This window comes from Cyanistes caeruleus, chromosome 17 (genome assembly GCF_971803275.1).
Source record: "Cyanistes caeruleus chromosome 17, bCyaCae1.hap1.1, whole genome shotgun sequence".
NCBI lineage: Eukaryota > Metazoa > Chordata > Aves > Passeriformes > Paridae > Cyanistes > Cyanistes caeruleus.
Window position 1 is genome coordinate 11,807,575 of NC_141717.1, and position 26,667 is coordinate 11,834,241.

Here is a 26,667-nt window from a genome sequence, read left to right on the forward strand (position 1 = left end):
ATGGGGACACAGAGATGTTCGCACAGGCTCACAGAGACAGAGCCGTGTGTGTAAATACAGACACACACACGGACACACCCCGGAGCCTGCACCCTCCCACTGCACGGATTCACCCCAACACAGACACACACCCCGACACCATCATCCCGGCACCCCCTCAGGGTGTCACCACACACACACACAGCAAACACAGCGGCACACCCGCACACAAAGGCACATGTCCCCGACACGGACACTGACACCTTCACAAGCCCTGCACGCTCACAGCCCCGCTCTCGCAGGGTGTCGCACACACGGGCAGTGTCACACACACGGGCAGTGTCACACACACGGGCAGTGTCGCACACACGGGCAGTGTCACACACACGGGCAGTGTCACACACACGGGCAGTGTCACACACACGGGCAGTGTCACACACACATGCGAGTGTCACGAATAGAGTGTGGTGTACACACGGTACCGCGCAGTGTCACACACCCGGTGTCACAGTGTCACACACCCTGTGTCACGCTCAGTGTCACCCACACACAGCCCCCACCCCCCGTGCCAGCCCCGACTCTGCCGGCCAAGCTCCGGGCCGTCACCGAGCCCCAGAGAGCTCTGCCGAACCGGCCGTGCCGAGCCGGACCGGACCGTGCTAGGCCATAGCGAGCCGAACCGTGCCGTGCCAATCGCAGCCCTCCAGGCGGGCCGCAGCGAGCCGAACCGTGCCGTGCCCATCCCATCGCAGCCGGGCCGCGTCGAGCCCAGCCGTGCCGAGCGGTGCCGGTGGAGCCCCCCGGGCCTGGCAGCGCCGCCTGCACGGGCAGGGCTCTCCGCCTGACGCAGTGAGGAGCTGCAGCCCTTCTCTTCTCGGAGGCCGGGCTCCAGCGCTGGGATTTGCTCGGCTCCGGCTGCGTTTCCCTGCCCGCCTCCTGCCCCCGGCCCGCCCGCTTGGAAGGGCGCGGGGAGCCGCAGCCGCGGGTGCGTCCGCCGCCCATCACCGCGCTTCGGGGCTGGGCACGCCGCCGAGCGCCGGGAGCCGCCTCCGGAGCAGGTAGGTGCGCCCGCATCCCCCGCCGCAGCCCGCCCGGGCCCCCCCCGCCGCCCCCGAGCCCGAGCGGAGCTCCCCGCTCCGCTCCGCTCCGGCCCCGCGCCCGGTGTCGCCCCGCCGCGGCGCCCCGCGCTGCCCGGGAGCCCCGCGCAGCCCCCGCTGGCCGTTCCGTGTCGCCAAACTTTTGGCGGCTGCAGCCCAGGCTGGGGCTCCGGCGGGAGGGGACCGCGGGGCCGGCGGCGCGGGGAGCGGGGCGCCCTCCCCTCCGCGGGCGGGGAGTCCCCAGGCTCGGCCGGGGCTGCTCCCGCTGTCCGTATCCCCAGGGCGAGCGGGAGATCGGGGCCGGAGCGGCTCCCCACGGCCGGGCCGGGGCCACGGAGCCAGGAACCCCTCCGGCCGCTCGGGCCGTGCTCCCTCCCCCGCCCATGGGGGATCCCCAGTTCGGGGTCTCCCTCCGCCGGCGGGGCGCGCCCGAGCCGGAGCATCCCCCGGGGGAGCCTCTGCAACTGTTGCCCGCGGGAAGCCCCGGTGCTCCGGGGGAAGAGCCGGTGCCGCGGGCGGTAGCATCGCCCCGGGGGCAGGGGTCTTCGCCCGGGTCGCCACAGCGCCTCACGGAGCGCTCGGACAGGAGAGACCGTCTGCCTCACCCCAAATAACCCTGGAGGCTGCGAGCCTTGGGGTGGGAGCTGTGGCAGAGCCGCTCTCCGGCTCTGCTCCCCCCGCCCCCCCAATCCCTTCTGCATTCCCACGCCGGCAGTTGGGACCTGCCTCCCCCCACACGCGCTCCTTCAGCGGCTATTTCTGTCCTCGCCAAACGCGCCGCACATAGAGCTTTAATTAAAGAAAATTAGTGGAGGAGGGCGGGGGGGTGTCCGTGCTCCGGGGAGGGGGACGGTCCCCGGGACCTCGCCGGGTGCGACTGCCGCCGCTGATGGCTCGGGGGGGCAGGTGCCCGCCGGAGAGTTCGAGCCGCTTTCGCTTGGTTGGTTGTTTTTATTTTTATTTTTTTTAGAAAAGGGCGGCGGTGGGGGGGTGGTACGGACACACGACGGCGGGGAACGTGTTCCTTCCCGGAGGGTGTGTTGCAGTTTTAATTATAATGGCAGATGTTACCGTAAAGTTCCGCCTCGGTTCCTGAATACAGGCAGAGCACGAAGCACCTGCAAACTCGCCCGTCGGACCGGGGCACTCGCCCGTCGGACCGGGGCACTCGCCCGTCGGACCGGGCACTCGCCCGTCGGACCGGGGCACTCGCCCGTCGGCGCAGCGGAATTGCCAAAGAATTTTCTTGGTTGCGTTTTAAATGAATCTCGGCCGGGTCTGGGGATCCTCGGGGCGGTGCGTGGAACCCGGGGATGCCAGGGAGGTGGGGGCAGCCCCCTCTCCCTGGGCAGGACCGCTCCAACCAGCCCAAACCCCCGCAGATCCCGAGCCCTCGTCCCGCTCTGTGTGCAGCGTGGCTGCTCGTCCCGTGAGCGGCGGGACCCGCCGGGAGCCGCTCCCGGTGCTGGGGAGATGCCGGGTGTCCCCCCGGCCGCCCTTCCCTCCCCCAGCTCTCTCTCCCTGGACAGAATCCTCCGCACCTCCGCTCATCCCTGCCTTTCCGGCTCGGGCAGCCCGGGGGACCGGCGGTGCTGCCCACGTCCAGGCTGTGATTTGCAGCCCCGGGAAAGCCCGGCGGAGGGAGGGGAGGGGGGGACCGGCATCACCGGGCTCCCCCGGGGCAGAGCCGCCTCTCCCGCCTCCCCGGCCGGGGACTCGCCTCCTCCCGTCAGCTCCGCGCGTTCCGCCGCCGGTTCGCGCTGGATTAAATATTTAGAAGTTTGCAGCGGTGAATAAAGCGATAGTTAATAGAAATTGATGGCACCGATGCAAAGGGGGTGGCACCGGCGGCAGGAACGGCGCGGCTCAACGGGAGCGGGCGGGGCGCTCCTGGGAGGGTTTTTAAGGGGTTTCACCCAAAGTGAAGGGTTTATCGCTCCGAATGCTGTGGCAACGCCAAAACCCTGCTCTTCACATTTCCGACGATGTCTTTAAAAACCATGTATCTTCCGCCCTGCCTGCCTGGAAAGAATAACCCTGTGCCTTCGCAGAGACGAGGCAATCCGCTCGAATTTAACACCTAAAATACCCCATCAACACCTCCCGCCGTGCTGCCTGACACCATGCAGGGCTCACACTCCCCCAGAGCCTCCGGCTCTGCAGTGGCAGTGGGCAGCGGGGTGCTGTCGGTGGGGACGGGGAGCGTGTCGCCCGCCCCCCGAAGTGCAGCGCTGGGCAGTGCGGGGAGCCCCGTCCTGGGGAAGGCTGGAGCACAGATGAAGTTTGCCCGATGACCTGGAGGAGCGAGCGGCTCCCGGGGTCGGGGCGGCCTCCTCAGGGTGGGGTGGGAAGGACACGGGACTGTTCGGGTGGCCGGTGAGCCCTGGCCCCCCACGCCGGGCTCCGCTCCCAGCTTGAGTCAGCGCTGGTGGCAGCGGCGGGGATGGGGCAGCGCTCGGCCGGGAGGGATGCGGTCCTGGCGCGGCTGCGGAGGCAGCGGGAGAGGGGGAGGAAAGACGAGCTGGAATAGGATGGAGGGAAGAGCAGAGAGGGAAGGAAAGGTCGAGAGTTTTCCCGGGGAGCTGCCGTGGGTACGGGCTCAGGCGTGCTCTCTCCGTAGAGCCGCTGCTCTGTGGGAGCCAGAGGCCATGGGCAGCGGCTTGGCGTGGGGATGGGGAAAAGCGGAGGGCAGAGAGAAAAGCCCTGGGGCCGACCCGGGGTCTGTGGGTGCCAGAGACGGTCTGTACCCCCCGGGCGGGTCGGTGCCGTGCCCACGCCCCTCACCCCGCGCTGGGGGACGCTCCCCCGGCCCGGCGCTGCCCACGCGTGTCCCAGCCCGGCCACCGCTCCGGGCTGGGGCAGCGCCGCTCTGTGACAACAGAAAGTGGCTGGAAAGGGGCGAGGCGTCACACGCTCTGCCTCCGGGAGGCAGGGAAAGGCTGAGGGACCGATGGGAAGGCATGAATGAATGAATCTCCATAAAGAGCCCCAAGCAGCAGGGAGAGGGAGAGAGGAGGAGGAAGGAGAGGAGGAGGAAGAGCCGGAGCAGGGCAGGCAGCAGCAGACGTGACGCCGGCAGGTAAGGGGGTGCCGGTGCCCAGCGGTGCCCCAGGTTGGGGGACACAGCCAAAGGGGGACAGGAGCTACCGGGACCCTGCATGGCTTTGGGATGTTTTTTTAGGAAGCATGTTTTCCTCCTGACTCCTTGCAAAATGTGGACTCCCTAAACTTCCTAGGACTCCTTTCCTCCCCCGGTACTGCCGCCCCGAGCCCGCCGGCTTTGGAGGGTTCCGAGCTGAGCCCGGCGGCTGGACCCGCTCCGCACCGGGCAGCCCCGAGCCGGGCCAGCCTGCCCGGTGGCCACGCCACTCAGCCGGGCTCTGGAGTTATGTTTCCGGGGGTATCCAGCTTCTGCCGCCGCCCCTTTGCTTTCGGGGCTCAGTGGGGAGCTCCTCTCCCCTCGGTCTCCATCCCCCGTCCCTGCCGTGGTTACATAAGGCAGAGGAGCCCGTGTCCAGCGCTGATGCGGGCCGGATCAGCGGGATCGCACCCAGGGATGCCCAGAGCTGAGCTCAGCCTTGTCGGGCTGCTCCCCTCGCTCCGTCACCCCTGCCCCGCCGAGCCACCCGCTGCCTGTCCCTGCTTGCTGCGGGGACTGTGCGGCACAGGTACCCCCGGAGCCAGCCTGCCCTGCCCCTGCCCTTGGCTGTCCCGCAGAGCTGCCCCGCACTAGCGCCGCTGGAATGCGCGCAGCCCTGGGAGCGCACAGCTGCCCGTCCCACCGAGCAGCCCGGCTCCCGCAGATGGGCCCACGCCGAGGATGTGCACACCGCGAGTGTTTGCACACAAACACAGCGCTGCAGGCAGCACACGGCTCACGCTCCCGCACACACCGGGGCTGCTGCTCATCGGGGCTGCTGCTCGGCCGGGGCAGCACGGCGGCTGTGGGTGCTCTCCCCGTGCCGGACAGGGCCGGCTCCCAGCCCAGGCGGGCGCAGGGAACTCTGCTGGGAACGCTGCAGGCCTGGCAGGGCAGCCCTGGCTGGCTGCGGTGGGCAGCTCTGCGGCTGCCCGCAGCTTCCCCCTCCCTGACCGAGGTGCTCCGAGCAGGGATCAATAATGCCTTTCTGATTGGCTTCAGTTCCCCATTCAAAGTAGTCACTGCATTAGGACTTGATTTTTCTCCCCTTTGACTCCTGGCCAGATTAGATTGTGAATTTGGCTGATTTCAAGCTACTGGGGGAGGGAAGAATCATACAGCGAGTGAGAGAGAACTGAAATATCCTACAGGATCCCCTGGAGGGGAGAGAAATCAGGTCTAGATAAGAGCTTGTTCTCTCTGTCTGGCTAATGCTTCCCTGTTTGATGATCAGAAAACACAAGATCTAACCTCTCACCAGGATGCCTAACTACGAAAGGTCAGGCTTTTGGCTTGTTCTAGGTGCAAGGTTTGTTACTGTGAGCTGTGGATTATGTATTCTGGTTCTCCCGTCGTATGCCAAACACAGGAGTGCTTGATGCATGCAAACAGAAGGATGTGGTCAGTGCTTCTGAGGCTTACGAGCTGAGCTCTGGATGTAACACTGAGGTTGGAGGAACTGTGATGGGGACAGGACACGAGGTCCATGCCCTGGACAGCCCAGAGCTGTCCCATCTGTTTGTCAGGTCTCAGCCCCATCCTTGGGCAATTTTTTCCAATACTTGTTTCTCCATGTACGTGCTGGGGGTGAGTGAGTGATGTCCCTGTGTTCCAGAGGGACACAGAAAGCAGCACCCAGGAGCATCCCAGCCGTGCTGGTCGGGGTGCTTTTCCCTGGTGGCTGCTCCAGGGCCAGGATTTCAGCCACAGCAGCACAGCATTGCCTGCAGCATCCTTGCTGCCAGCACTTGCTGTGAATTGGTGTTAGCTCCTGGTGAAGCCAAAGCCTGGAATTATGTGTTTTTTTGGCAAAGGGCACTGGGAAGTCTGGTGGAGCAGAGAGGCTTGTGAAGGAGCTGTTGCAGGGCAGTGAGGAGCCTGAGGAGGGGAGGATGTGGGGCTGGGGGCTCACTGTGCTGTTCTGGGCAGTGGGGAGCTGTGGAGTCACCAACAAGGCTGTGAGGTGCAGGGCTGGGGAGATGGGAAGCTACCGTGGAGGCTGTAAAGGGGGTGTGAGCAAGGAGCACAGCCTCGAGCAGGGCTTGGCACGATTTCCTGCAGCTGCCGGATTTCCTCGGTGTTGCAAACCCAGGGCTTGGGGTGGGTTTGAGGATGAGCCTGATGTCAGGACAGCACTGGGGTGGAGTGTCTGGGTGTGGGGAGAGGGAGATCTGCTGGCCAGCAGTAAACTGGGCCCAGAGGAAGCTGGTGGGGAGGAAAGGAGCTGTGTGGGGCTCGATGGGACAGCTCTGGAGTCATACACCGCCCAAATTGTGGGTGAGGAGGGAGACAGAGCTGTGAAAGCAGTAGACCTGTGAAGACCTTGGGGTGAAGGGACTGGAGACCCTGAGCTGTGGTCCCATGTCTGAGCAGTGCCATGGGCTAGCTGGGGAAAAAGAGGACAAAGAGCTTGAAATGATTCGTGTGGTGTTACTTGGCTGCTGGAGTGGGGAGTGTATGTAGCCAGCACAAGGGTTATCTCAGTCCCTGAGACATCCCTGTCACAGGAGCAAATAATAATAAATGTCAGTGAAAGGAGTGGTGAGAGCTAGCTCCAGGTGAGGGGGACCTGGGAGCTGGGGCAGGAGGGTCTGGGGGAGGTAGCACTGAGGCTGCAGGGGGTTTATGAGCCTGGGTGAGGAAGCTGAGGGACACAGCAGGAAGCTGGGGAGGGGGAGATGGGAGTTGGTGTGGTTATGGCAGCAGCCCGTGAGAAAACTGCGTGTGATTAATAAAACACCTCAACGAACAAACCCAAAACACCTACCAATCAGGACAGGCTTAAATCTGTTATTTGGGCTTGGCCTCTGCGCTACCTGGTCTGATCCCCCATGCAATGTGAGGCTCAAGGTACAGTCAAAGATGGTCCAGTGGCTGTAGAAGTCATGAGGAAAGCCCTCTGCTAATGCAAGTGTGGACAGCTCCCTCAGGGAGCAGAGCATCCCACATCTGTGCCCGGAGAGCTCCTTGTCCTCTCTGGGGACTGATGAGGGAGAAGTGGGGTCCCAGAGCTGTGACTCTGTTCCTGCTGGGTGGGGTCCTGCCCCACCTGGGGACCAAACCATCAGGGGTTTGCTCTAACACACACATTGTATGTGTTCAGGGCTCTCAGAAAAGCCAAATGACCACAACTCTGCTCTCTTCCCCTTACCCCTCTCTCCTTTGTGCTTAGAGGGAATCAGTGGGAATATCTCCAAGATCGGGTTTTTTTTTTCTTTCCTATTCCAGCGTTTATTTATGAGCTGGACAAGGGCAATCTCTGAAGCTCATTTGTATTTTTAAATCTACAGGAATAAATGTATGGAAATGTATGTGTTTTACTGTATCAGCTGCTGTCAGCTTTTAACTTTATTACAGTAAGTGCAGAGTTTTCGTGGGCCAAACTCATTCATTGGATTTAATGGAGTTAAACTGCAGGCAGATTTGGCTACTTGTTTGTGTATATCCTTGTAAAATGGACAGGCAGAGATCATAAAATTTTATACTCTCTATGGCATCTTTTAAGGAAAAGTTTTCCAATATGTTTTATAAACAGCATGCATATTTTGCTACAGTGTATGCTCATACCTAACACAAGGCACTTTAGTGCTGGTTTTTTTTCCTTTTCCCAGAGCTATATGTATGTATGTGAACGTGGATTTGCCTGCATTATTTTCTCGTGCTGCTTTCCTTAAAAGTGTCTTTAGCAGTTTTAAGCATTTTAGCTGGATTTCTTTCTTTCTTTTTGGTGTATCTTTATCTCTTCCTAGAAATGGTAGTAAGAACCCTAACCCTTGCTGTGAAAGGCTCAAAATGAGGGAAGAATAATGTTTGTAAAGCCTCTTGCTAAATACCCAAAGCACTCCTAAACCATCCCAGCTGCAAATGCACCATCTCAGGACCTTTCACAGATACAACCATCTGCTGTGATACCTTTGAAGGGCTGACTTCTCTCCTGCCTTTATCCTGAGATACTATTTTCTACTATTTTCACGATGTGATGATATCGGTTTCTTGACCTGTTCTGGACTGGGTTTAGATCCTGCTTGTGCAGGGCCTTTCCCAGTGTAACATGGAGAAAACACTTGAAGCTGCAGAAAAAATGTATTTCTAGGGCATGGATTTATTTTCTAATGAGGTATTTGATGTTTTTCCAGGCTCTAAACAAATTAGACCCAGATCTGTGGCTGCAGGACATTGGGAGGGGAAGTGGTTGATGAGCTGGGCTAATTAATTACACTTACTTATGACTTATCAAATGGTCATCACCACTCCATATGGAGCATTTGAGTGTGTGGAATTGAGGGGAGAGGATATTGATATGTGGGATAAATGAAAAGCAGTGGTCAATGGCAAGGACATAAATAAATCTGGAGATTCTGGTGACATGAAAATAAATTGCGGCTAGTGAGGTATGAGAGAGACTTGATGTCAAAGGAACTCTATAATGTATTTATATTCCCACTCAGGATTTGCTGGGGTTTCTAAATAATGCATTAATTCAATTACACATTCTTAATTAGTGTTTTCTCAAATTGGAGCAACATCATTAATTTACTGCGTCATATTTTTATGTTGCTGGTGTGGTGAGTTTCATTTTTGACCCTTTCCCCTCTCTGCTTTGTGAGACTCATAGCACTCAGCTGTGATGCTCATTCCACAAGCTGCAGCTTCTTTGGGAATACCAGTTTTCTGTATTATGATTTTTTTTTTAAATATTTTTTTTTACGCTGACAGGCTGCACAGCACTGACCTGACCCTGTAATGGGAGGAAGAGGGAGAAAAAGAGCCCAGATCTGAAGCATCTCCTTTTGAATGCTGAGCAGCATCTGTTCTCCGTAGAGCAGGGCGATCTGCAGCATGCTGGGGCAGGATTAGGCCCTTTGGACTCCTCCAAATGGGGTTATTTGATTTTTTTCCTCTCTGGAAACTCGTGGTACTTGCAGGGGTGGGTGCTCCCTGTCCCTCTGGGGTGAGCATGACACACAGGGCTGCTCCTCCCGGCACCTGGCGCTGCGCAGGGATGGGGAGGCACAGGGAGCTGTGTGTCACCGTGGGGCTTGTCTGCCTGCTTCAAGGGAAAGGTTGAGGGACAGCACCTTTGCTCCTGTGCCCTTCACTGCTCTGTCCCCAGGGATGATGTGCTCCCAAGAGCTGCTCTCGGGCATTTGTTCTTTGGCAGCTCCTGGAAAGCAGAGCTGGGTCAGTGGCACAAGTGCAGGACTGGGTGCTGGTGCCAGGGCTCTGGTCCTTGCCACAAGCCAGGCTCGGGGTTAGCACTTGCCTGAAAGAAATGCATTACCTGCTTTATTCAAGCTATAGGATGGGAACTGATCAGGGAGAGAGAGGAGCGCAAGCCAAGTCTGCTCCCTCCAAGCGACGCCTTCCACACCAGCACTTGTCCCAACTTCGCAGAGAGCAGTTCGGGCTTTTCTGCCCCCCGCCCCATTTCTTCTTTTTAATTTTTGTTCCTGGCTTTTCTTCTCTTCCCCACCCTCTGCCCACGCTCTGCTCTTGCTCGGAGGCGAGCCGTGCAGCCTCCAAAGCCCCATTCATCACCGCCTGCTCGCCAGGCACCGGCAGCCGCCGCTCCATTGATTGACTGCGGCGGGGAGTGAATTTAAAATCATTACGCTCCTGAGACAGCTTTTAAATATGAGGAAAGTCTGTTAAGAAGCCTTGTGGAAAGGGTGTCTCCAGCCAGGGAATTCCATGTGGCACCAGGTGCTGTTTGGATCCAGAGGAGGCTCTGCTGCTCTGGACCTCACGGTGTCCCTGTGTGAGCCCGGACAAGCCCGTGCCCCTGCGATGAGAGTGGGCAGGCGGCTGCTGGTGGAGAATTAAGTAGAAATATTTCACTGTAGAAAACATTATTGTGTAAAGCCATCCATCTGCTGCCTGTCTAATGCTTTGCATGAATTAATGAGCTGATTGATTAGGAGAACCTTGCAGCAGCCGGGAGAGGGAAATGATTCTTGTCCTCGTGTTACAGGTGGGGGGCACTCAGAGGCGCACAGGTTAAGATTAAGGTTTCCAAGGATTAGGGTTTTTTGCCATTAGTGAAGGCTACAGTTGAGACATTTATCTGTCTTGTTTTACTGATTGATCAGTGTGATTTTTTGGATGTGTTTTGCCTTCGAGAGCAGTTGTGAGAGCTTGCTGTGGCTGCGACACAGCCCCGGAGAGTCTCTAAGGATCTGATCTTCCAGTGTGTTTGTGGCAAAACAGCAAAGTCTGCTGCAGCTCTTGGCTGTGATGTTTGCAACCAACAATCTCTTTTCTTTCTACTGAGAAAGACAAACTCTCACCATTTCTTGCAATGCTGGCTGTTTAACACACCTTTCTCTCGCTCCACAGCCTTTACCAGTCAAGGCTTTCTGTGAGCATCCCCCAATTCCTCACAGTATCTCTCCTGGCCACCTGCAGCTGGCAGAGGCAGGTTACTGATGGCTGATGCATGGAGCATCCCTCTCCTCCACGCTACGATGAGTGCAGCTTTTCAGGAACGGTGCATTGAGCAAATGTCACTCCACAGCCCCAAAAATCTATCAAAGGAAATGACAGTGGCTGTAAGCATTAATCATCCCGTATCATCAAAATAAAGTTGTTGCAGTGGGGTATTGTCAAAGGATAAATGTCTTAACTTCAGCTCAGTGCTGGTTCCTTTAATGCTGGTGGTTCACCAAGCAGGAGATGGTACTTGTGTGGCCCAGGGGCTCGTCTTGTGACATTATCTATTAACCCTTTCCTCTCCAGGCTAAACAGTTGGTCAGTCTGGTTACCAGAAAAAGGCCTGGGACACTTGTGAAGTTGAAGTAGTTTCTTTTGATTGTTTGGCTGAGAAATTTGTGCCTGGCCCGGAGTAAAAGCAGGGGTGTGTGGAGCAGCACTGTAGGGGCACTTCCCACTCACCCTTCTCAGCCCTTACTGCCCCCTCCCCCCCACTCCTCCAAAGTGTAGATTTGTTAAAGCCAGAAAAGGTAATGATTAAACAAAGGTATTAAATATCTGATTTGCAGTGTAAAAAAATACCTATTTCTGCTTTACTCCTGCCAGAGGATGGGGCTGGAATGCAAACCCTGTAACCCTCGTGCTGGTGTGCACCTGCTCAGGCTGAAGCAGGTACAAAGGCTGATGTGGGCAGACATCAGGACTGTGACAGACACAGCATCCATCAGGACCAGTGGGATGAGGGATGGGACTGCTGGTGGCACCGAGCTGATTGACTCTTGGGGCTGGAGGGTGGCACTGCAGTAATGTCACTTCCAGCAGCCGTCTCCTGGGGAAGGTGGTGCTGAACAATGAATTGCAAAGTCTGCTGTGTGGCCCAAGGGGGATGGAGAGCTGCTGGAAACCTCCTTGTGTTTAAAATCTGGATGTTCAAGCCAGTCTCTTGTGCTTTGTGGCACCATTGAACTTGTACCGTGCCTGGGTTTGAGCCTTTGTCCGTGGGGGCTGGTGGTGCTGGAGCAGGCTGTGCTTTGGCAGCTGTGCAGCAGAGCAGGACACGGAGGGGAATGGAATGGAGCTCTGCTGTGGGGCTGGAAATGAGGGGTGCACATAGGGTGGATGGGGATCCACACCTCACTGAGCCCCTCTGGGGTCACTCACCTGTCCTGGCTCCTTTTTCACACTCTCTATGGAAATGCTGAAGCCTGGGCTCAGGAATAATGCAACTGCTTCTGGAGAACATCTACCACAGAGGAGTAATGGGAAAACTCCAATAAATCAACATGTTTCAGCCTCTGTCCCAGTTCACAAGGGAGCAGAAATTGGGCTGCAGAGTTTGTGTAACTGCTTCATGTATAAAGAAAAAAGGGGAAGTAAATCTGTGGGATGAGATTATTAAAGCTTCATTAGAAACCATATGGTCATTTAGGCTGGAAAATATATTAAAAAAAAGAAAAAAAAAAATCCATCCATAATGCTTACAAGCAAAGTGGACATCACAGCCCCATGAAGTTCAGAGAAGTTTGTCTCATTGTTTACTGTGTGGGTCAGTTTGCTACTCACAAGCTTCACTGATGGACTTGATGACTTTGGAGGTATTTTGCAATATAAATGATTCTATGGTTCTTCAATAGTTTTGCAGGAAAGTCCTATATTAAAATTCTTTCCAGTTGTGAACTAGCTTGTAGGTTCTTTAATACCACATTGGCTTTAAGAAAAAGCCCCAAATTTTCTGCATGGCTTTTCCCCCCTCTCTGTCAATAAAGAATGGATAATTCATATTATGATTTTTTTTTTTCCCCATTCCAGTCCCATTCTTAACAAAACAGCCATAAAACACTATCAGCTTGTGTAGCCCTTAGGACAGCACACTCTCTTTTGCACTGGAACTCTTATTTGTGGGGGTAAACAGAATAACACACTTTGTTTTAATGAGGCTGGCTGGAATTAAGTGTATGTCACTTATTGATCTTGCTTTTTCCTCCTATTTAATGTGAAAAGCTGTTGTCTCTCTTTTCAGCAGGTGAAATCTGAAGTGTTGTTGCAAATGCTGACTTACTTCTGTGGTTTAGATTGCAAGCAGCTCCTCGGAGCCAGGGCTTGTGGGGTCCTTGGAGGTGCTGAGTTCCAGGTAACCTGTCCTGCACACAGTGTGTAAAGAGCCAGGCATGGGGGCCAGATGGGAAATAACCTCCTGAGCTGGTCAGGTTTTTTGTGACTGTCTGAGAGCCCCTTATTTGTCAACAGAATGATATCCAGAGAGCTGGCAGCTGCATTCAGTGGGTAAACCTGGAAGCGAAGTGAGATGCCCAGGGTCATCTGGGGTGTCAATACCAGAACCTTGCTGGAACCAGGTCCTTCAACACCTGCTTCTGCACTACCCACAAGACCTCCTTGCTTTCCTTTGTCCTTAGTTTTGCAGTGCAAGGAAATTTTTGTTTAATTTTAAATGTTCTCCTAAATCTTGGTGACGGCAGATTGACGTAAGCGTGTGCTGGATCAGGGCCTGCTCTCTTATGCATATGGATGCAGACACAGCTGTAAGCATTCTCCATCTCCAGGATTCTGCAGGGAAGGAGAGATCTTCCCTCCCTGCCCATGGGTGTGTCCCCTCTCCCCTTGCACCAGGGGCAGCAGTGCTGGTGCCCTGGCGAGAGCTTGGGGGTGAATTTGGGTAGAATTGCTGTTTGCTTGGCTCAGTCATTGTCCATCAGGATTCCTGGTGAAGCCTGTGTGGGTTTGCAGCCTCCTGGGACACTTGGGAGCAGGGCATGGCAGTGTGGGGAAAGCCTCTGTGTTGTGGTTACATCTTCCTTGGACCACACAAGCTGGGAAATTCCTTCAAGCCTCTTGAAGGTTTTGGGTGATATGTCAGCACATCAGCAGCAACATTACGTGTTGGCTGTGTCTTGTCTGCCAGCTTGCCCAGGATTTTGCTTTTGCTGGTGTGACCAGCAGCCAAAATGTGGCTGCTGCCTTGGGGTGGGAGCAGCAGCTCCTGAAAAGGGTAAGCACAAACAGGCTGGGTCAGATGGCAAAGCAGGTTGTGTTCATCCCAGCTGGGCAAACACAGGTGGGAAAGTCCAGGCTCTGCATCTCTCTTCATGTGTGACATCCCCTCAGTCACACCATAGCCCATGTGCTTGCTCAAGTGAGCACAAACTGCTTCCTCATCCCACTGCAATATCTGCAGCGCCCAAGGGCTCTCCATCCAGGTACCAGCATGGATTGTGCCCCTGGAGCTCCTGGATCAACCTGGATGCAGCCTGATGAAACTGCAGGGAGAATATTAAAAGCAAAAAAGGTGGTGGAGAGAGCAAGTGAGCCCAAGTCTGTTTATGGTAATTCCATCTCATTTAAAAAGGATAGCAAAGTATAAACCATTTAAATATTTCATCTGCAGAAGAGCCCTGAATGAGTTTGTACTACATGTGCATGTGTGATGAATGAGTGGGGATGGCAGCAGGACCAGCAGTGAGCACCAGCCCTGCTCAGGCCCGTGTGCATATGGGGGAAGTGGTTGTGTTGGTTAAAGTGTTTTATTTAAAAAGGGAATTAATATTTTATTCTTTTGTTGGTGAAAGTTATTGCTGTCTTAACAGGTTGGGTCTGACTACCTGAAGACAAGGGCCTTATCCTGCCCCTCGGTGCTTTCTGCCTGCTGGGTGCCTGGTGACTCTGGAGGATGCTCAAAATAGCCCCAAATCAGAGCTGTGCCTGCCCAACCTTGTGGAGAGTCACGAGGTCACTGGTGTAACTGGGAGGAGAATTTGTCCTTCTAGCTTTAAAAATAGCTGTATTTTCTTTAATGGCATTTTCCTTGGGGCAGCCAGGAGCTTGCAGGAGTGCACAGCCCAGTTGAGGTGCTGCTGAGCAGAAAGGGGTGCCAGGATGCCCCAGTTAATCCCATTTCTAAACCACATTTGCCTCTAAAAATGAACCAAACCAAGCTGGACTTCTTCCTCCTTCCAAATATTTTCATTTGACTGGCTTCCTAGAGCCAGGTTGATGATGTTTCCTCTGTGGAAAATGCTCTCTGGTATAACTAAATGGGATTCTGTAATCTCCAGCAGCTGAAGTGTTTAGTTAGGGTCCAAGGATGGGTTTTGTTTATCCCAACTCTGTCTGCCCTTACCAAAGTGCGGGGTTTCTAGCGATGAGCGATTTGGGGCTTATCTCTGGGAAATGCCGTGAATGCCAGACCTGTGCTTACACAAGGAGGGAAATGCATGAATTTTTTCCACATCAGTAGGAGCTGGAGATTTTGCTAAAGGTGTCTCCAGCTGCAAGGAGCGAGATACGGCTCTGCTGGAGAGCTCCGAAGAGGCAGAACTGAGTAGAAAATTTAAATGTGGATTTAATGCCTCAGAAAGCCATCTGTAAGGGAAGGTGCAGGTGCTGGCTGGCTCTTGGCCATGCAACAGGTCACTCTGGCTGGCTGGCTGTGAGGCTGCTGGAGCACAGGCGTGGTGTTTAATCTGACTTGGGAGATGTTCATTAGGGAGCCCTGGGCTGTGTCCCTGGGAGTGCTCTCCCCGCACTGATTGCATGGGTTCTGGTTGGATCAGCTGCTTCTGTCCTCATTTCTAACTGGAAAAGCCACATTGAAGGTTGTCAGGGCTTGGGATGCAGATGGTCAGACTGACCACAGCCAGGGCAGGGCAGCTGGGATGCAGGTGCCTTCCAAATCCCAGCCTGTGCCTGTGCACGCTGAAGGAAAAGGAAAAGCAGTAGGTAAAATCTGTTTGTTTCCCTGTTAGATGGTGAGGCGATGGCTGAACCTCCTAGATGACACTACACAGCACTTCTGTAGCTACAGGGTGACTCAGTTAAACCCAGCTCTGTGTGGACACTGCTGCTCATTCCGTTTTGCCACGGGGGCTGTGTCACACATTCTGGTGTCCAGGGCAGGTCTGTGCCTCGGAGAGCTGTGCACAGCAAACCCACGCTGGGAGGGGGCATCTCTGCCCTGAGCTCTGCCTCTCAGGGCTGGGAACCATCTGTGCTCACCCCAGCACAGCAGTGGTCGTGGTCAAACATCTGCTGTGCCCCTTGGCAGTGCCCCATTTGTGGGTGCCTGCAGCCCCCTGTGCCCCCAGCCCTGCTGCTGCTCCCCTGAGCATCACATCGGCCTTGCCCCTGGCCGTGCCCCCTCCTCACACCCCACCCTGGGGTTTTGTTGCCCAGCACGTAGCTGATGTCAATTTATTTGTAAAAGAATACTTCAGCATTACCCAGTGAAAACAGACAGCATTGTACAGCTGGGAGCAACATTGATTGAAGTGATATTTAATCCAAGGAAAATACATGATACACAGTCTAGGATTCCTTGCTTATCCATCATATAATGCAGTTCATGGGGATTAAATATCCCTCCTGTAAAGTTGGTTGAGATCAGTGTTGTTATTTGTTTTGCAAATGATCCTGACAGTGATGCTGGGAGCTATTGATTACCAATGGTTCCTTAAAAATTACTATTATACTGCAAATTACAAACCTTGGGGGTATCCAGTTACATGATAATGGAAAGGCATTGGTGTGTAATGACACATGCATCATAACAAATTTGCTCTGGCTACATAATGGAGATTGAAAGGGACATGATTTATGACCAACAGGATTAGCTGCCTGCCATGATACATCTAAGGTAACATGACAACTGTCTAGTTGCTCATTGTGGCAAGAAGTTCTGATGATTAGAACAATTTAGAAATAAATGGAGGGAAAAAAAAAAAGCAAAATCTCCTCTACCTTTTCATTTAAAATATGTAAACCACTCTTCTAATTAATAAATAACAGAAGTCCCCCCATCACTCTTGCAGGAGCATCCACAAAGCACTGCACAGGGGCAAACCAAGGCTGCCAGTCCTAGTGGAACTCCTGGGTTTGCCTGGAAAGCCTTCAGAGCTTCTGGCCGTGGCTGTGATGGAAGTGCAAACGAGAGCCCTGAATCTGCTGGGAATTTCAATGCATGTGTGCCCTTGAAGCCAGTGGAGGACACTCGTGTTGAGTTGTGTGCTCTCATTCCTGATGATGAATGCCTGATAACACAACTGCTTGTCTTCCAGGCTCTCCTGGTGTTTCCCAGCTCCGTAGCTGAGGACTGAATACTTGATGTGTTGGAGTGGAGCCTGAGGGCTGCTTCAGCCAGTGGTGGCTTTAGCAGTGTCATAGGAGCCTTGCCTATTTTGGGGGCAGAGCTGGGTGCTGTGACCTTGCCCTGCCATCCTGGGATGGCACAGAGGGCTGCGAGGAGGATTTTGCATTCAGGAAGGTGTGTGGTGTGAAGGTTAACTCCTGTGGCTGTCCTGTGCTCTGGGCATGCTGCAAATACCAAATGCAATGCAAACACACCTTGTCCTCAGTGCCCAGCTGATCCAGAGTGGTGCCCACAGACAGCAGTGCCTGGGTCTGTGCTGCTGTGTTTGCATGCACAGCTGGGCCTGTTCAAATGTGTGTCCAGGAGCCTGTGCCACCAGAAGCACTTGTAAAACAAAAGGGAAGGAAAAACTGTTTTCCTTCTTCACCAGCACCTTCTCAGCATCTTATGTCATTAGGTTGTGTATTGCACTGGGAGTCACCAGGCTGCCAGTGCAGGGAAATACCCAAATACCCATGGACAGGAGTCCTCCTCCACAGACACTGATTTTCTTTTGCCCTGTGCTCTTTTATTCTTTGGTGCTGCAACAGTAGGAACACTTGCCCAGTAATTTCTTTAAAGAATTTTAGCACTTGATAAAGTGGCATTTCAGCTGAGGGAGGAAAGAGGTGTGTACTTGTTTAGGTATTATCCTGTATGACATCTGGAGATCCAGCTCCAGCCTCCCATGGATCCCACTAGCTCTCTTGGAAATGGGATGATGAAGTTTGAAATAATAAATGGTCTCTTGGAGCCCACATGCACTGGTGGTTGGTGGGAGGTGAGTGCACCCCTGAGCACAAACAGCACTCTGCTGTTACCCACCTTATCCAGAGGAATTATTCCCTCTGCCTGAAGTGTGGGCAGTGTCCTGGGATGAGGCTGCCAGGCTTCCTCCCAGAGTGAGGCAAAGCAGGGACTCCTTGAGATCTCACCATAGAAGTGGTTTGTGATATAAAAATCAGTGCAGAATAAAATTCTCCTCCTTGTGGAAGTGCTGGCCCCTGACTTGCAATAAAGCATTTATTGTTCTGTTTTCTCAACTCAACCAAGTCCTCTGCAGGTCACCATGTGCTGTCTCGTGGCCTGTTCCTGTGTGTGCTGTGCTTTGGGGGCAATCAACAGCTGCAGAAATGCTGTTTGTTGTCAGGGAAGGGGCATGTGCAGAGAGGGGGCTTCGTTTTTCCAATAAAAATGACAATCCCAGCGTTTTGTCAGTACTTCATCTATGAGAGTTTCTGCTTGTGGAGACAGAGAGCTTTCCAGAGGAGCTGCAGGTTCAAGATTGTGGAGGAGGGTGAACCAGGAGGGGAGGTCACAAGGTGGGGCTCAGAAATGCTGGCACAAGGGACCTCTGAGATTCTGCAGCTCGGTTTCTTTTTTGAAGCAGGACTTTTGCCAGTGGTGACGCAGGTTGGTGTTGGCTTTTTCTAGACGAGTCTTAGAACTCCTCCCAGGGTGGATATAGGTGGTGGGTTGACTGCCCAGGTTCCTGCCTTCTGGGGGGAACAGAGGTATTTGGGGGTACAGGTCATGGGTTTCATCCTGTTGACTGTGCAGACCCAGTGTGAGATCCTTTGGCACTTCAAAAAGATGGGAGGACCTGAGCTGGAGAAGGGGGTGGAGGAAAAGGCTGGATTTGGCTGTTTGTTCATCTTCTTTATCACTCCCAGCTGAAGCTGGGTCAGGGTACAGAACTGGACAGGAAATGCCCTTACCCAGAGCATGCCTGACCTCTGCAGAGATGTGCACAGACATGAATGTGCTTGGGAATGATGTTTTTCCCACCATTACCTTTGTAGATGACCTGACCTGATGTCTCTGATGCAGGCCCTCCCAGGTGAGAGAGCTCTCTTGCAGGAGCTCTTTGATGAGCAAACACTTCACAGTGGCTCAGGGGAGGCTGGAGTGGGAGGAAGAGAGCCCTTGTTCCTCTCAGCTGCTCTGGGTTGGGTGGACCTAAAAGTAGCAGGTATGAATGCAACTGTCATTACCTTAATGCTTTGTATCACAGCTGGAGTGGGACATTATCACACCTATGGATTCTGGGAGGTCTTTTGATCCAGCATTGTATCACATTTTAGGGCAGAAATCCGTGTAAAATGGCTGTGTTTGGAGCTGTGTCCTTCAGCCCAGTAAGTGGCTGCACAAGTCACTGAGTCAGTGTGCAGAGCAGCAGAGCAGTGCATGATCCAGGAGGGACCTCTGAGCCACACAGGGGCCACACAGCTGTCCCTGCACTGTGTGAATCAGCTTGCTTGGGTGAAGGTGGGGAGTCCCCCCCTGTGGCCAGAACATTCTGGGCAGAACCTGCTGTCCTTAGACCATCTGTGTGAGACACACCCTGGGGCAGGATTTGCTTCTCCTCGGAAGAGTTTATCTGGAAAACGTGGGTATACAAGTGTTTCTAGGGTACCTCCTGGAGTACCCCAGCCTGGACCATTGCCTGTCCTTCTGTGGGTGTCAAGCAGCCCCTTCCTGCTCTGATAGCATCTCTCTTGCCAGGACAGAGTGGGGCAAAGGGACCTCAGGGATGATGTGGCCATGGTTTAGAGAAGTTGTAAGGGATTTAACACAGCTTAGGAAAACTTCCTCCCTCTCCTGTGTGCTAGTGATGACTTTCCATTTATTTCTCTGCTGTTGTAATGAAAGTCCAAGTGCTACACAGCAGCAGAGATCCTGACACTGGAGCAGCCAGCATGCACGGTTTCTCTGGAAAAAAGGATCTATCCAAATGGCTCCTTTATGTCATGCTCTAATTTTGCTGCTGTTGGTTTATTTTTGTTTTTGGCTTCTTTTATTCATGGTATTCTTAAAACTTCCCTTTCAGGGCTTAACAGCTTAACCATTTCAAAATCATGCCAAGTGGAAATGCAGCATACGATTTTCTCACTAAACATTGTGCTGATCGCTCAAATGCATTCTGGATTTGTGGAAAAGCTGCAAAAAAACTGGGATGAAAGAGAGTGAGAATTAGCACTCAAATGAAGACCAAGTTCTTTGTATGATTGGGAAAGAACTGTGGGAGCAGAGTGTTCCTTGTCACCTTCTTGCTCTGCAGCATCCCACTCTGGCATGGCTCACAGCAGGATTGGTGGGCAGGCAGGTGGTGAAGCACAGCTCTCAGTCCCGAGGCTGCTCTTGTCTTTAACCATGGGTCTTAGTGCTGGTTGTTGGTCCCTGATATCTGAATTATGCCCCCAGGTAATCCTGATATCTGAATTATCTGCTACCAGATTCCTCTCTGGATTTCAGCAGCTCCTTAAGTCTCTTGGGCCTCCCTCTCTTCTTCACAGGAAAGGGATTATAGTGCCAAAAATAGCCCATTTTCCTAGGTGGGCCTCTTTGTGACTCTCTTCTGTGAAATACGTCTTTCTCCCTGTTCTCCAAGTGAAATACAAAGGAGATGTGATTCACCACCAGTGCTGATGTGCCAAGGCAGCAGGAAAGCTTCTGGTGTGCAAAGGATGCTTTGTACCTGCACATGTGCCCTTCTGACACACAGATTCCTTGCTGGGGCTGGCTGGTGGCTTCCTGCTCTGCTTGTCCTAGGAGTAGCTGGGGGATTCAGGGCAGAAATGGCCCTGCTCCTGGTGCTGATGGAGCACCTCTGCTGGGAGCAAATGGCACTTCTGGGAGGTGAGGTGGGTGTTATGTGATCATATGGACAGTCCTGTCCCAGGAGAACTGGTTTGGGATGGGTCTGTTGTGACTTTTGTTCTGCTCTTGCTCCTGCAAGGAGCTGCATTTTCCCAAGGAGGAGGAGGGCAGGGGGCACATTTGGAAATGCAAACTTTCTCTTGGAAGTAAAATGGGTTATCACCATCTAATGACTGCTGTGACTGCTGCTGAGCAAACCTGGGCTCCTGGGGTGATCACAGGGGTGCAGACTAGCACATGAGAAGTCAGATTGGTGTTGCTGAGCTGGGAGGCTTGTTTTAGTCCTGACTTTCAAAGACAAGGGTAACAGAGTAATTTTTTTGCCATCTCTGTCTTTTTATGGTTGCTGACATTACAAGATCTTTGAGGGTCCTCGCTACTTGCAGAAAATGCCTGTGGGACCTTGATCTGCAGGGCTGGGCTGTGGATCACAGCTTTACAGATACTCCGAGCTGGAATTTGCTCTTTTGTTACAGCTCTCAGGCTTGGGAGGTGAAGTGAGGGACAGCTGATGACTATTAGTAGCTTTAAAATGAATATTGCTCTTTAGAACATTTAATCTTTCATTAACAGTGAATACACTACACGCTGGGGTGCATGCAAACCAGGAAATGGTCAGGTTCCTGCAGTGCTACAGCTTGGGCAGCTGTGAGTTCTGTGAGCAAGGGATTCTCCAAATCAGCAGAGGATGTGGGGAAGGGCTCAGTTTGATTTCCAGAGGTCTCATCTGTGTAAATCATGGACAGGAGGTAGGCAGGACCCTGTGCCCTGCCAGCGCCGTGTGTCTTTGAAGCATTTCCACATCCCTGCTTGCATCACAGACCAAGAGCTGAACGTGGGCCCTGATTTATTGAGAACATTCCTGAGACAAGGGGGCACGTGGGGGTCTCTGGACTGCAGGAAGAGGGGAAGAACATGACCTAGGTACAAACCACAGCGAGGGTGAGGCTGTGGACATGAAGTGAGAATGCTGAGTGAGCAACTGCTGTTTGAAAACCCTTGGGATGCAGGAGAAGGGAGTAGAGGGATTCCTCAATTTGTCTCCTTGCCTCTCCCAAGTAAATCCTTTCTGGCCAGTGTGGCTGGCATATGCAGAGCATCTTGGCTTGGTGCTTCAGCGGATGGTCTCCAGTTGGGGTGATAGCTCAGAGCTGGGAGGGGGGAAGCATCAGGGAGCCCAGGGGGCAAAATGTCTTGTCATGATCCTCAAAGAACAGGAAGGAAGAGCATTTTTTCTGTTATTGTTCATATTGCAGGAAATTTCCCCACTCTCTTTTCAGTTAATAACCACTGGGGCAAGAGGCTTTCCTAGCTCGTGGGGGAGCAAATCTGAATAAACCAGTAACAGTCATGTTGTTGGAGAGTGGCTCCACTTGAGTTGTTTTTCCACTGTTTGGATAAATAAGACAATAAGAAGAGCTGCTGAGATAGTTGGCAGAGAAATGAATCCCCCGGGAGATCGGGGAAATGTTGTTTATTTGTGGGAGCTGCCTGTGCATGAGGGGTCAGTCCTGCAGTTCTGTAGAGAGAAGGGAAACAAACATTCTCTGTCCTAGCACTGGATTCATTGCAAGGAGGTATGCCAGGGATCATTAGTGCCACAGCCACCATGATCTTTTGCTCAGATTAGTTTTCTCTTTTTAAGGCAAAAAAAACCAAAAACAAACCTAATGGCAGGTTCCTGTTAGATCAGATATGGACAAAGTAATAGCGGTATCACAGAGATTGAGGTCTGCAAGATTAAAATGTGAAAGGGAGGAGAAATGATAGCTTTGGCTTGCTGTTACAGCAGCCGTGTGAATAAATGACTCTATGCAGATAAGCAGGGCAAAAATAAAAGGGATGCTTAGGACGAGATGGCAAAACAAAAAAAAAAAAGGGAACTAATCAGCAGATTCAACCACTGTAATAATGCAGTAAACATGGAAAATTACATTATATTAGCTCCTCTGCTTCCCCTTGTATACATTAGCCACAAAGTCATCGATAGGTGATTCCCTGTGAAGGTGCAGTGCTGCAGAACCCGGAGCTCCTCACTCCTGGGGGAAGGTGTGAGTGATGCTAAAGGGGAAAGTTGACTTTTGAACTGCCTGAGGAAGAAGTGGCTCAAGTGGAGCTGCAGAAAAGCTCGCAGATCACCGAGTTAAAAATCTCTCCCAGGAAAAGGACGGCCGGTGTGTTTGTCCTCAGTGCTCAGGCAGCAGTAGGGCTCGTTCTGAGCCACAGCTTAATTGCAGTCCTGGGATGTTCCCCTGATGCGGGAGAAATTGGTCTGCTGCAGATTTCTTTAAATATATATATATATATTTCTTTTTTAACTAGTGAACTGATTTCCATTTTGTTCAATTTCTCACAAAGAATGACAAGTAGCCACTGCAGCTTTTCCCTGAGTTCAAGCAAAACCAGCATGTAACATTATTTGCAAATTAGCTTCATCCCTCTGGCTCCCAGTTAAAGCAGGAACTGCTTGGTCCAGAGTTGCTCCCAAAATATCCATTTAAACCATGTAATGATTCTGACTCTCTCATGCATAGTAGATGAAAGACGATCCACGATTTATTTTTAAAGCTTTGAACCCCAAACATGGTCAATCATAGGAAAAAAGATTAAAAAAGGAGGAAGTCATGATAATGCAAAGCTGGGAGAAAAGCAGCCCTACACTTCACAGTAAAATCCGTTTTCTTTGCACTTTTTTATTAACAGCTTCAACTATGATCAGTGCATAAATCTACCTGCAACACAGGATGTTGGAAAATTACCGAGAGACAGCAACGTCCTCCCTGCTGCTTGGTGAGAAAAGAAGGATGCACCTTCAGGTATGAGCTGGAAAATGGTTTCATCCTCTGTTCCCTATTTGTGTTGCACTAAGCTTGCTCGTTGAGTTGATTAGAAGAGGGGAAATAAGGTGTTTGAAGAGGGAAACTTCAGAAGGGATTCTCTAAACTTGTCTCAAGCCACAGATAAATGTCTGCTTGGGTCCTGCTCTGCACCCAAGCACTGCAGGGCTCTTCAGGCTCTGCTGGGGGTTAATGGTGGTGTTTTGTCCTGTGTTTGCTGTTGTTCTTCCCCTGCCCCATGGAGGTTTTTGATCCTTCTCCTCTTGGTGAGAACCAGATCAGCTCTGCTCTGGGTGCTCTCGCAGCCTCCTGGGAGGAGCAGCTCTGGGTGCTCCTGCAGCGTTGGGAAGCAGAGCAGGGCCCTGCCATTCCCTGCTCCCAGCTCAGGGAGGATCAGCTCTGCTCTGGGTGCTCCTGCAGCGTTGGGAAGCAGAGCAGGGCCCTGCCATTCCCTGCTCCCAGCTCAGGGAGGATCAGCTCTGCTCTGGGTGCTCCTGCAGCGTTGGGAAGCAGAGCAGGGCCCTGCCATTCCCTGCTCCTGGACCATGTCGAACCGCGCATACGAAATCTCCGCTGCCCCGGCACTTCCAAGGGATCACAAGGAGGGCTGAGCAGGATGAAGCTGCGTTGGCTGCTGCTGCTGCCAAGCTTTTTTAGAGTGGGAGCAGAGTTAAGCACTCCTCCTGGGTTTTCTTAATCCAGCCTCAATCCATGCACTTCAAACAGGAGCCTTGTTTTAGGGCTGTGCTGAGCACTCGAGTCCCCCAGCAAGCTGCTCTCGTGCCTGGAAGGGCCAGCCAGAAGCCAAAAAGCCGGTTTTACTCTCTTTTGAAGAGGATGGAAATTGCTCCCCCTGAGCAGGGCAGTGTGAAGGGGAGTTGTGGTTCCCAGGACAAGAAAAGGGAGGGTTGGTGACGCTCTGAACGTGGATTTTTCTGACAGTTGTCTGATGCTTTGGGCTCAACACCGACAAGCCACTGTCCCTGAAATCCAGCATAGCAACTGGATTATAGCAGTCACATCTGTCTCCCTAGGGAGAAAAAGGAGGTTTCCAGCCACAGAGGCCAGTGTAAAACATGCCAGCCTTCTCCAGCACGCTTTCTTCAATATATGTTTAATAGCAAGCAAGGACCTAAGGGCCGCTTAAATCTTGGCGACTGGTCAGCACTGTCATGTTGCAGGTTGGGGTTTCTCATTTATCTGGCTGGGTTGGTTGCTTGTTTTGCCACCTGTGCAAGTGGTTTGAGGAAATAATGGGAATTAGCTCCTCTGTTCAGTGGTTATAGATGCTTGTCCAGTGGGAGTCGTTGCTTCTGGTAAAGCTCTTCCTCTTCATCGTGTTCATCACTCCTGTTTGCATGTCCCTTATCGCCACGTTTGCTCCCTGCAGTGACCATTGGGGACTTGAGGTGGACAAATTGCTGGGGCTGGGGCTGGCTTTCACCTGGGGCCTCTTAGAAGGTGGCAGTATTGTGAGCACTGGGGTCCCCAGCATGGGACATGGGCTCCAGAGGAAGCCTGTGGTGGGCCCTGCTGTCCTGACATTTCTCTTGGAGTGTGTCTGTGCCGGTGGGTAAGTGGGGTGGAGGAGATGTACTGGGGTCAGAAAGGAGCTGCAGGTTCTGGGACTTGAGTAGGTCTTTGTTTCACTGATGTGTTTCATGGATGTGCTGGCCAGCACCAAGGCTTCCTCATCTGTGGGAAATACTGGCAGTCTTAGAGAGGGAGCTTAGACTGAGTTGTGACTGCTGAGGGCTCTTGGAGTGGTGCTGGGTTCTGTCTGGATCTGGATTAGTTAAACAGGTAGTTCTGTATGTATTTTCCAAAGGTGAGAAGACAAAAAGGGGGATAGGTTTTAGAAAGGGGGTGGGTGAGAGCTGTCCTCCTGGTGCAGGATGACCACTGTGCTGAGCTTTCAGCTGGATTTCCAGCTTTCTGCCACTTCTGCCATGGCTGTGGTGCTCCATCAGTACTTTGCACCACACTGATCTCTCCCCAGTTTTTCCTTTAGCCTCCCCTGCATAACACACGATGCACAGGGGCCTGACACCAAGTGCCAGGAGACACCATGAGGGTGGGCTTTGCTCCCTGCAACCCACTGTTCCCAACCTGCATTTCCACAGAGACAGAGAGCTCTGGCATCCTGTCAGGCTGTGGGGGAGATGTTTTTCACCCCTTCCCACATCCATGCATGCCTTCCTCCCTGCAGGGAAACCCACGTTGGCACAGGACAATGTCGGATGATGCTGCACATTCAATATGAGGATGCTCCTCTAAAACAGGATGAAGGCTGAGCATAACGCCTTTTAATGTTCCTTCTCATAATTATCCTCTTAATTACTCAATGAAATGCCCAATAAAACAAATCACTATAATTTCTATTTTATTCCCTGCCTTTTGCGGGTTATTTAAGAGCTCAGGATACATTAAGGAGGCGATTTCTCATGAGGGAATGCTTTCCAATAGATCATACTTGCAAAATGGTTTTATGTCCCTATCCTGTGTGCTTCATCCTCATTTTCCATGCCAGTTTGCTAATTACCAGAGGCACTGGTGGCTGGGAAGCACTGCCTCCCTTGCTGCCCATCTCTGCTGCGATGAAGTCACAGCTCTGAGTTTGTGACATTGCCATGGCAACGGCCCGTGATGTCACTAGCGGGGATTACAACTTTGCAAAGCATCCAGGCACAGGCAGCCGGGCTGGAACTCTTGGGCTCTCACATGTCTTTAAATAGCAAGGAACTAAAACGCAGGGAAGTCTTTAAGAAGGCTTTAGATTTCCCTTTTTTTACCCTGAAGGAGGCCAGGCTGTTGACTGCAGGGCTGCCACCAGCAGTCCTGTCCCCGTGTCCTGCAGCAAGCCCAGCTCCCTCATGCAAACTTGGGGTTTGTTTGGGGGAGCTCAGCCCTGCAGTGACCCTGGTACAGGGTTCTGTGGCCAAGGGCTGATGTCTTGGGCACCTCCCCACTGTCCCTGGGGGCTGCAGGTGTCCCCAACCCCATGCAACTTCCTCTTGCTCTCTACTTCTTGCTGATAAAGTGAACATAAAGCAAACCTGGGGACCACTGACCCCCACAGCCCCCCTGCCCATGCTTCACTCCATCTAAATTGCTGTCTACACTGGCTTTCTTCAGTGCTTTTTGTCTCATAGTATTTGCATAATAAGACATTGTTCATGCACAGGCAGTGAGGGAGGAGGATTCATGTGTGCGCCTCCAGCAACAGGAAAATCATGTAATAGCCACACTTTATTTTCCACCTGGGGAGGAAACTCAGCTCCCGTGGCTGGTACCACAAACTGTCAGCCACCTGACTGATATTTATGTGCCTTATTTAATCAGCAGAAGCAAATCAAGCAATGGAAGAGTCAATCTCTTTATTTTAGT

General features: G+C 52.8%; 1 protein-coding gene across 2 annotated transcripts in view; it reads left to right on the forward strand.

The window, feature by feature from the left end:
• Window positions 1-708: 708 nt before the first annotated feature.
• Window positions 709-26,667, forward strand: part of ELFN1 (extracellular leucine rich repeat and fibronectin type III domain containing 1) — a 101,670-nt gene continuing 75,711 nt past the window's right edge. The window contains exons 1-2 of one of the 2 annotated variants that reach the window (XM_086854133.1): window positions 709-1,037; window positions 23,147-23,259. The gene's annotated coding sequence lies outside the window, so the exon portion shown is untranslated. Of the gene's footprint in view, window positions 1,038-3,985; window positions 4,156-23,146; window positions 23,260-26,667 lie in introns of those variants that run through there. The other variant, XM_023936805.2, reaches the window with a different exon arrangement.